This window comes from Podarcis tiliguerta (assembly GCF_965153285.1).
Source record: "Podarcis tiliguerta genome assembly, chromosome: 1".
NCBI lineage: Eukaryota > Metazoa > Chordata > Lepidosauria > Squamata > Lacertidae > Podarcis > Podarcis tiliguerta.
Window position 1 is genome coordinate 93,009,910 of NC_139534.1, and position 11,672 is coordinate 93,021,581.

Consider the following 11,672-nt stretch of genomic DNA (forward strand, 5'->3'; position numbering starts at 1 on the left):
GGCTTCTCTCGGGATCTCCTCCAGTGTTTGGCTCGAGGATTTCGGGGTCCCTTGCGTGGATCCATCCACGCGCGCACAGTGTCCCCTTTCTCTTTTAATCCTTCGTCGAGAAGACACCTTGAGAGGGTTTCCTTGGAAAAACTCACCTGGGTCCTTTCCACTTACCGTCTCCCTCTCGCGCTCTTTCCAACGGAGTGTAACCTACAGGCTGATCATGCTTTGGTGTAGCAGAGCAAAGTTTTTCCGGAGAAGACCCCAAGCTCAGAGCGTTTTCCTTTCCTACTTGTGTGAGAAAGCGCCCCATGCCTGTACCAGGGAACAGGTGCCCAAGACACCATCCCCTTCGATGCCCACCGGCTGGTCTCGGGGATAGGGGTGGGGGTACCTCTCCCAAGTCAGGATCTCAGGGCGATGGGTGCTCTTTCCTAGTCCGCATGGCAGAGCAGGAGGTCCCTACTTCTCCCCTGAGCAGCCAGGGTCCCCTCCTCACCCGCGAGCGCGTCAACTGTCAACCCACCAAATCTGCTCGGGCGCTAAATAAAAACACGGGGCCAGATAACATCAGTGCTTGGTAAATGGTAATGAGCGCCTAACCCCGGGGGGACAGAAGGGCGGTGGGGCTCTTTAATGCGCGGCTGAAAGGCTAGCTGGGTACTGCGGGCCCGAGCAGATGTTCGTATGTGTGTGTTTTGATTTGGGGACTTGTGCTGGAGGTTTATGAGGCTAACCAGAGCCACCCCACGCCTGGCCACTTGGCCCAGGCGCCATCTGGCACAAGCGCGCACGAGCCGGGCACCGCATTGGGGCTGCAGATCCACAGGCAGCATCTACCATATGGACGCGCTCTATTCTTCTCCTCCTTCCCCAGCCAATGTAGGTTAAAGCCAGAACAAGCGGGTCTCTCTCTCTCCTCCTCCTCCTCTTTCACAGCTCTGCCAAACCTCAGGGCAATCCTCTCTCTCTCTCTGGGCGAGCACCTTCGCAGATAGAGTTTCACGTCGAATCGGCGCGCTCTGGGCATCAGCTTCCCTCCGCGATCAAAATATTATGATGTGGGCGGCCAAGGGTCCAGCCCCTGTGAAACCGAGCCTCTTTCTTCTTCTCAGCCCGCAGTTGGCCTCTCTCCTTCTTCGCTGCTTTCCTTCTTCCCTCGACCACAGAATGACTCCTGACCTGGCACACGTCGCCCAACAGCATCCCTCCGCTTTCGGATGGTGCACAAAACAGATGTGAAATCTTCTCGAAAGTCGAGGGCATTATTGTGCCGTTGTGATTGTAGCTATTAAAGAGGCGGTGGTAAAATAATAAATGCGAAAGGGGCCATCTGCTTTGTGTTGACCAAAAATTTAGATAAAAAAAGTTGCAACGAGGAGCAGAAGGGCAGCTGGATCGAAAAGTTTGCAGAGGGCAGGTTCGAACGACCGTCGTTTAAAATTATTGGTATACTTCACTTTCTTATTATCCGCCATATGGGAGCCCACAAGATAGCACCTGTATGGGGCCTCCCTTCTTTGTTTGTTTCGCTGCCATAATCCAAGACCAAACTCTTGTTCTCCACATCAAATCATCCAGGATAATCGTATATATCTTCCTGATTCTGCAATCACAATCAGTTCAGTAAAGGAGTTGAGAATTACGATGGCTACCCAGTTAAATGTATCTCAATAGACTGATCATATGACTTTTAATCACTTGATTAGTCAATTAAATATGCATACATTTGCATTCCAATAAAATAATGGTTTTGAAGGGGGGAAAGCATTATTCTGAATTATGCATATGGCTGTCACAGCAAGCGCTACCTTAGAAGAGGCATGTGCCTGTAGTTTTTGCCAGTACAAAAAATCTTTTAAATACATAAGTCCCTTATATACATGTTTTTTAAAAATTGTGAAGTCTCTTGGTTTTTAGTATTGTCAGTGAAATCTATTTAAAGGTAAGTTTTCAGTGTTGAAGCCAGCCATTATGGAGCAGACACAAGATAAATATGTGAAGTGTTTCACATTTCTCTCTTCCAATTTCATGCCTTGAATTCTTGCCACAACATCCATATAACCTGAAGGGAATTGTTTGCAAACTATTAGTGACCAATGTGACTGGCTTCAGTGAGCATCTCATGTAATTGTTGGCACTTCCAGCATTAAATACTGGGAGCATTCCAATTAGTAAGTTATATCCTGATCCCTAAATGTAATTACACGGAAGACAAGTCCTATTAAAAGAAGGAGGACTTATCTGCAAGTCAATAGGCTGCTAGTGTTTTATTTTATTCACACAACAGCCTTCAGCAATCTCTCTTAAGGGCCTAATAGTCCATTTGGACAGCAGTCCTGCTCACTTGAATACCAGTGACACAAGTCCTGAGCAACTCTTATGAGTTAAGTCACTCTTATGTTCCATTAAAAGCAATGGGATTTCAGTTACTCATGATTATAGACTTCTTCTGGGCTAGGACCTTTAGCTTCAATTGGATTGAATTCACCCAGCTGTGCAGGATTGCAGCCCAAGAGGTTCAAAGCTATGTAAATCTCAGAAGCTGCCTTATACTGAGACTATTGATCAGAAGGCCAGACTCTTGACTAGCAGCAGACCTCCAAGCCCTCATGCTAAGGTTCCTTCATGATGTGAAGGGAGGAAATGGCCATCGAAATCTGCCATTGAGCCAACATAGTACACTCTGACCCTATCTGTACTTTCTCAGGAGTCCCACTGAGATTTGCTTTTGGGGAGGTATGTATAGGACTGCAGCTGCAGATGTGACCCTCCAGAATTTGTGGGATGCAGAGAGACGTCCCTAGGGCCCCTTGCATCCTTGGCAAGGAGCTGAATTGGTCTCCCCCACCGCCTACAAAAACAACACTTACTACACATCTTTGTGCCACGGTGCAAGAATGGGGAGCTTCTCTTGCATTTCATCTCCTGCAATAGTGGTGGGGTGTCTCGCCTCTGGTTGGAGGACAACTCCCATCCTCCCTGACAATTGGCCATGCTGGCTGGGGCTGGTGGGAGTTGGAATCTGACAACACCTGGAGGACCACGGGCTCCCCATCCCCTTGTGCAGTGCAACCCTTAAGAAAGTTGACTAATAAGCAAATCCCAATTAGTTAAAGGAGACTAAGGCTACGTATGCCTTAGCAGCTTGAAATGCAGCAGTTATTTTCTCCCACCGTGTTTTAAGTACCTTTTAATGTTAGTGAATGTGGATTTATGCACACAGAGAAAAAGGACAAGAAATGGTTAATTTAGGTGTGCTTGCAATACACCTGAAGCTGCACCTTTTGAGAGTATAAACACTCTTGCATTTATAGCCGTGGGTAGAACCTAATCTGTGTTGGAACGCTGCAAGGAGCATATGTTGCAGGAAAGACCTTTTATTACTTTTGCTGTAAGCTGTTGGGACAGACTTTGTTGCTGCAACTACTGTATATGCAACTGCTGAGGAACTGCATTATCCTTTGGACTACCTGTAAGTAAAGGAACTGGTAAAGGAACACCAAACTGGTGTTTTTCTTTAACAACCCCATTCTAGGTTTTTCCATTTGAACAATCCGTTGGCACGATCCGTGTTGGATGGGCTCTCTGCACATGCGTGTTGATGTTCACAGCAGAGTGGAGCCAGAGATGTATTTACCCAATGCTCATTACCTGATTCGTTTCTTTATGTTGAGCTCCATCTGCAGACATGCAAAGGCTGCCTGAAATGTACACGCCCCAACATAACCAGGGTCTTGCTTTTCTAATTGGATAGATGGCTGGTTTGTTGGAAAGCCCATCACAGTAAGATTTCTCAAGAAGCTGCAGGATACCTATGGATTGTGGCTAGTATCACGCAGACTCGGTTTCAAACACCAGCAGTGGGAGTGCACTGGAGCCACAGCAAATGGTAACATCTACACAGCCTGTTAAACTTGTTTGAGACTGTAGTCTTAGGGCTCATCCACACTTCCCTTTTGTCCTGCTGCTTTCCCCCACAGAAAATCGCTCTTTAGAGCTCCATTGGAGCAAACAGCTACCTATTTGAGTTTTCTCTGGATTGGCGTTTTTTGATTTAGTGCTAAATCATGTTTTCCCTGGGAAAGGAGCAGGGCAAGGGAGGGGAAACTGCTTGGATCCATGCTTTCTAGGCACAGGACAAGCAGGAATGTGGATGAGCCCAATGGAGCAGTTTGTACTATGGAAAAGTTGAAATTAGCTTAACCTCACACGTTGGATTTCAATCTGTGCTTACGTAGCACACATATAAAAGAAAGATCTATTGTTGTACGGGCCCCAGAGCAGTTGCTGCAAATTTTACTGGGTAGATTTACTGTGCTCCCACTGCACTTTGTGGTGAGGAAGGTGGCTGTCAAAATCTACACAATTTAGTGTTTTACGTTGATTATTGTTATCATCATCATCATCATTATTATTAAATTATTTATACCCCGCCCATCTGGCTGGGCTTCTCCAGCCACTCTGGGTGGCTTCCAACAAAATATTAAAATACAGTAGTGCATCATACATTAAAAGCTTCCCTAAACAAGGCTGCCTTCATATGATGAAGATGAAATGGAGACTGATGCTACGCTGGTGCTGGGTTACATTAATCAAAAAGGTTCAGCCACAGTCCAGACTCCAGAAAGCTTGGACTTACTTCCTTGTGAGAACTGGATGCTGGACTAGATGGGCCTTTAGCCTGACGCAGCAGAGCTCTTCTTACATTTGGGCACGATCAGCTTCCAAGAACAGACTACCAGGCCATGTCACTAACAGCTTTTGAAATACTTCAGTTGTCCCATGGCAAGGGAAGGCGCTAGAAACACAAGTTGTGCTATCTTCTATGGTTTGGAGTCATAGGAAGAAGTTGTAGCTAAATCATATCAAGGGTTAACCTAACAACTGATCGTAAAACACTCTTCCGGGGGAACCCCATCAAGAACGGATGACGGAAGAACGAGGCTCAGGAGTTTCAGTCTGTAACAAGATGATAAATCAGGCCACAAAAGGAGGCAATTCTAGGCATATCCTATTGGCATTTGGAGTTAAAATGCTGGTAGAAGCGGAACTGAATCCTGAATCCCAGCAGGAGGAGCACACTTTACCCTGGACGTAATCACACTGAGGCTCTGGGTTTTGAAAAATAAGATTTTTTTATTGCAGGAAATACATAGTTGATAGGAAGGCTCCTAGTTCTATCTAGAGGAAGATGCAACAAGCTATGCTTGATCTTGGATGGAGTGAAATCCAAAATAGTCATCTCCTTTTATGAGGGGGGCATGGAAAAGGAAGAGGAAAGAAGGTTTTTTTAAAAAAAGGTGAGGACTCCTGGACAGTTAAGTCCAGTCAAAGGTGACTATGGGTACGGCACTCATCTCACTTCAGGCCGAGGCAGCTTTCCAGGTCACGTGGCCAGCATGACTAAACCACTTCTGGTACAAAGAGGACCGTGATGAGTGCTAGAGCGGACAGAAATGCCATTTACCTTCCTGCCGAAGCAGAATCTATTTATCTACTTGTACTGGTGTGCTTTTGAACTGCTAGGTAGGCAAGAGATGGGACAGAGCAACGGGAGCTCACCCCTTTGCATGGATTCAAACCACCAACCTTTCCATCGGCAAGCCCAAGAGGCTCAGTGGTTTAGAGCACAGCACAACCCGCTACTCTATGTGGAGGAAAGAAGACAACCCTAAGGGTGTAGGTCTAGCCTGAAGGAAGTTTGGCAGAGGTTAAATGTGTGGGAATACCACAAAAGGACAGTCTAGGAAGCTTGGAGGTTCCTCTACTCTTTTCCACGCAGACACATCAGCTTTAGTGCCGGCTGAGTTGCATCCCAGCATTTCTACCTTATCCTTTTATAGTGGGGCAGGAAAATAGTAAGAGCCAATAGATCCCACCTAAGAAAAATAGCCTGCTTCTATAAAGTGGTGGTGGGGAGGTTTGGACACCTGGAAATGCCAATCTGTGGCAGGCAGGCAGAATCAGGGGGCCTGTTAGTCTCTGTGCTGATCACAGATAGTCCAAGCCAATTACTTGGATCAATGCAGAAGGATAAAAATAGTGTCTGCAGCACTAGCTTTACCACATCTTTAGTTGAGATACTTTCTGATCTACATTCTCTTTTGCTGCCATTATTGGTTGGGGAAGCAGCCACCTGAACTTTGCTGTTGTGTATCCTTTGCTGTTGTGTACTGATAGGTTGGGGCTAATCCATTATGGGCTGTTTGTTCAGAGGAGACTTTCATTTAACTTTCATTTCTGCAGCACACAAGCTATGCATACAGAAGACAACTAGTTCAATCATCTCCATTTATTGGAAGTGGGCAGAAAAAGATGCCAGTCTGAGAGCTGGGGGGGGGGGCAGCTGCCAACCAGGGTAGAAACTACCTAAGTTGTGGACTGCCTGCAACTATTTTTGCTGCTCTATTGAAGAGAGCAGATTTCCCAAACACAGCCCTGTTAAATCAAAATGATGTGGCTTATAGATTTACATGCATGTGCCATAATCAGCACTACCATTTGAGACACATTTATTAAATGGGCACTAATGTGAGTACGGTCATTTCCTCTAAATTTTAGATCACCCAATGAGAACAAAAGTTTCTCAAAGCATAACCTTATCCTGACAACAGAGTGTGAACAGGTCTTCTTTCTTTCTTTCCTTCTCATTTTCTTTTGGAGGGTGGCAGCCAATGCTGTGTTTTCCAAATGATTTGGACCACTCTGCCCATCAGCTGCAGCCACCATTGCCAATGGTTGGGGACGATGGGAGTTGTAGTCCTCAGCGTCTGGAGGGCACCTCGCTGCCTACCCCTGCTTTAACAAAGGCTTCCTAACAGTGAAAGCAGCTTGTCAGGGGAACAGACTGCCTCAGGATATGGCAGGCTCTCCTTTGCTGGAGGTATTTAAGCAGAGACCGGATTGCCATCTGCCACAGGTGCTGGTTTCATCATGCATCACAGATCCTACACTGAGCAAGGGGCTAGACTACATGCCCTCCAGAGACCCTCCCAACCTGGTAATTCTATTATTCTAAGGGTACAGCACATGACAGCCTGGTGGAGGAGTTGCAATAAAAAACAAGGCTTCTTCTTGTAAGTTACATCTGCTGCCTCCACCTGCTCTGGCTTACTTTCTCAGCACCCATTTTCTGCAGTTCTTCAGTGGAGAGCTGCAGCAAGCTGAATGGCAAAAAACTGTGTGTGCAGGTAGTTGAGATTTCTGGATACAGAAAATAGCTCTCTGGTATTAAGAAGAAGAAGAAGAAGAGTTTGGATTTGATATCCCGCCTTTCACTCCCTTTAAGGAGTCTCAAAGCGGCTAACATTCTCCTTTCCCTTCCTCCCCCACAACAAACACTCTGTGAGGTGAGTGGGGCTGCATGTGGAGGAGCGGAGACGCGAACCCGGTTCCCCAGATTACGAGACTACCGCTCTTAACCACTACACCACACTGGCTTTAAGAAATTCTCCTAGTGCAGCCTTCCCCCAACCTGGTGCCTTGCAGATGTTTTCAACAACAAATCTCATCAGGCCCTGCCAGCACGTGTATTGTAGTCAAAAATATCTGCTGGGCACCAGGTTGGGAAAGTCTGCACTAGTGAGTTAGTTAAGTGTATTCAGCTCAGGACAAAAATGAATTCAAGCTGGGATGAGGGGGCGTTTACAACTGGAGCACTGCTCTCATGAATGGAGATCTCCCATGAATGGGAAAGCTGGACTAAAGGCTAGCCTCTGCCAATGACTCACTGGGTGGCCTTGGGCAAATCACTTTTTCAGTCATTCGCCCGTCATAGAGTAATGATGGAAATCATGGGTGGGGGTGGGTGCAACAGACACACCTGTAAATCAATCTCCATCAACGGGGTGCTCTCCAGATGTTTTGGGCAACAACCCCAAATATCCCTGATCATTTGTCAAGCAGGCTAGGGCTAATGGGAGTTGCAGGTCCAAAACATTCGGAGGGCAGCTTGAGTTAGGCTGCTGTAAAGAAATTCTTGAGCTCCATGGAGGAAAGGAGGGATAAATGATATACAGTAACTGTAATTAATTAAATTTGGATACAGCACCGAAGACCCCATTAAACAAAGAAGACTTGACCCGCATTATTAACACACACGCTCTCCACCCATCCTTTCTCACTCTCTGACACATTTATTCCACTTATATCCCACCTTCTTCTCCAAGGAGCTCAAGGTGCCAGGCATGGCTCTCCTCCTCCACAACAACCCTGTGAGGTAGGTTAGGCTGAGAGACAGTGACTGGCCCAAGATACCTAGTGAGCTTCACAGTGGAGCAGGAATTTGTACCCTGGTCACCCAGGTACTAGACTGACACTCTCACCCCTGCACCACACAGGTAGTCAACCTTGTTTCTTTGGCGCCTTTCCCTGTCAAAGCATTGCACCTCCCCTGCAAGTCTTCAGTCTCCTTTTGCGATCAGGTTTCCCGACCCCTTAAAATCGCCTTTCCGATGAAAAGAACTGCGCCTTTAATTCCGCGATGTTAAGTCATAAAGGACCCGAAGAAAAACACACACTCACGCCTGCTGGTTTTGTTTTCTGCAGCCTCAAAACTGTCCCCCGCTCAGGAGCCTTGCCCACCCCGCTCTCCCGCCCCCTTCTCTCTGGAGAGAGGAGCGCCGAGGGGTGTTAATGTGGTCGATTGGGGAGACAAGCGTTTGGAAATGTTTCCTGCTTCGCACAGAAGGAGGGGAGATTTGCAAACTGTTGCTGCCACATGGCTCCATTCTCATTGTAATGAGGCCGGCGCGTGCCTCATCTGCTCCAGGGGAGCTGCCACGAGCCAGCCAAGCACGCCACGTGCCAACTGGGACAACGAGGCCCGCGCCAGCTCAGCCCGGCAGCCTCCAGACACCCGGAGCAGCAGCAGCAAGGCCCGGCAGGAGCGCACAAAGGACACCTGCTGCAGCCCCGGCCGGCAGCTGCAAGCGGGCCCGCCAGGCGCGCGCTCTCTCACATCCACCCACCCGCATACACACGCACGGCACAGGCCTGCCTTGGAACTCGCGAGAGGAGCCCGCTCGCCTGCAGGCAGCAAGGGCCGCGCCGCCGAGCCCGGGCTGGCGCGCCTCGAGGGTCGCCTCGGTAGCTGCTTCGCGCGCTGGAGCCCGGGTGGAGATCGGGATCGGGCAGCGCGGGACACCAGGGCGAAGGAGGGGCGGGAGGTGGGCGCAGGCGCAGCCCCCTAAGCGGGCGCCCCAGACCTCGCCTTTTCTCGCGGCTCTTGTTGTCTGGGTTGTCCTACTGGGGCACGCACGCGCGGCCCTTGTAGAAAGACAAGGGTTGGGTTGTCCATGTGATAAGACAGGCATACAGGGCAGGGTGCCCACTTGAATGATATATTGGGGTGGGGGCTAGTAAGCCCCGCCCCTCATAATCGATCACATGACATGGCGCACTATTTGAATGGCAATGCCCATCAACTTTGGGGGGCGGAGAGGCGCTCAAATGTTTTACTGGGGGTCTGAATATATACATTATAGCTATCTTGCTGCCTGATCGAGCCGCATTTGATTTCAGGGATTTCCACATGTCAATATAATATCAGAAGCTGCTTTCGTTCCTTTTTAAAAAGCGGCTGCATTACAACACGCTGGGCGTTTCGCAGACTTCGTTTGTGGTTTGGCTGGTAAGTCGCTCCAAAGGGGTTGGACGAGTTTTTTGCCCAGAGCACATGAATCCCTGGTTTGCCGGGCAGTTGTGCAATTCTGTGTAAGATCTATAAAGCGAATGCCCGTTCTTTCCAGGGGTTCTTTTAAAAATAAACCTGCCAGGAGCGTGCGTGTGTATGTGTGTGCTGGAAACCGTTTCCAGCCAATTGCATATCATCATTGTCACTAGTCCGCATGGAATTAACCCCACCACATGGAGAGCAGAGGTGGTGAAACTTGAACCCGCTGCATCCCAAGCTTCAAATAAACACTTTATAGGGCAGACCTCAATCCCCAACGAATTTCCTACCAGGTAAATCTTATTGGCCTTAAGGAACCTTTGAAACCACATGTTTAGCAAGTGGAGATCTTGTACTCGTTGCACGTTGCTTCTCCGTGTGCTAGGCGCTGCACACACAAAAATGGAAATGCACAGCGCATGCCCAGAGAATTTGCCACCTACGCGGCACTGCCATTAACCCCCCCACTCCCAAACAGAATTCAGAGCGGCAAATGGCAATAAGTGAACCAGCTAGCGATGTCTTGCTGGTGGGGGCGAGTGCTTGGGCTGGGCTCAATTACAACCCGGGTACGTCCATCTCCTTTTGTTATTCAGAGTTTAACTCATAAAACGAGGCCTTTTGGAAATGGTATAACGATTACGATTGACTCCTGGGTTCCAAATCGATGGCTTCTTTTCCATACAAATGCATGTTTGTTTCTTGAAGTTCTCCATCTGTTTGGTAGCGAACACCTGCCATTCAGTAAATCGATTTTCCAATTTAATGTAACAGCTTCGCAGGACATCATCCCCCCCCCTCCTCCTTTCTTTCCTTCCTTCGGGGCCAGATGCCACAGCAGCGCCAGCTCTTCTCCTCTCCAAGCTAGCTCGGGGCCCACCTACCAGTCGCCTCCCCACAAGCAGAACCAGGAGACGCTGCAATCTGCCCGTTTGCACCCAGCAGAGCACAGGAGAAAAATGGTTACCCGCAGACGTAGCTGACCTCGACTCCTTTCGTTCTAGATTCTGACGGCTGCTCTTTTTCTGAGCATTTCCCAGGGTTCTTTAGATCCCGACCCAATTTTTTGGTAAAATTATTCCTCAAGTGTATTTTAATTAATAAACCGATCACTTTATTTTTTAAGAGAGATGCCAGGATGCATCACAGGGAAGGAAAAGGCACTTTGTACATGCACAAAAAATACTTTTGTAAAAAACAACAAAAGGGGGGGGGGCTTGGTATGTTTCAGGAAAATAAAAAATATCCCAGGGCTGAATATTTAATATCTAAAAGCCTCATCTGCATTTAAAGCTTAACAAACTACAGTTCCCATAATTCTTGGGGGAGCCATGACAATTTAAAGTGGTATGATAGGGTTTTGCCTTCCCTTTGGTGGGCTAAAACAAAAAAGGGGGGTCACGGTGCATGAGGAACATTATCCCTTTGCAGAGCAATGTGTGCATTCACGAAAGCGTCTTCCCTGGAACTTGCTTTTAAGCGCTGAGAAACAGGACCATCACTTGCGAAGGTGATCAGGGCAACAACATTCTGATACATGGGATGCTTACAGGCAACTGAGGTGAGGCATAAAAGACTAAGGGTAATGGGGTGGCCAGGGAGGAAAACCAACAGCTACTAAAGAGCAGTTTACTGGGCGTGCAGGCCCAGGGATGACGTCGTCTGGATCTTCCGGTTGGATTCTCATCTGCAGAATGAGTAGCAAACCACCTCTTCTTTATTACTGCACAGGGTTGTTGTAAGGGCAAACGCATTTAAGATAGTAAAAACTATTTCACAGGAACGGTAAATGAACAAGCTGCAGCAAAATGTAAATCAATTAGAGTCCCCCTTTTATAATCTCAGCACTACTAATGCCCCTAAAACCTGAAGACTGGAAGTTCCGTGGTACAGAGAAACATGCAGATCGATCCTCCCCCAAGTTTCTTCTTGGATTGTAGCCTAGTTTTGGATTTATCTGATCGAGAAGGATTTTCGAAGGCAAATGCTTACCTAACTGCTGCAT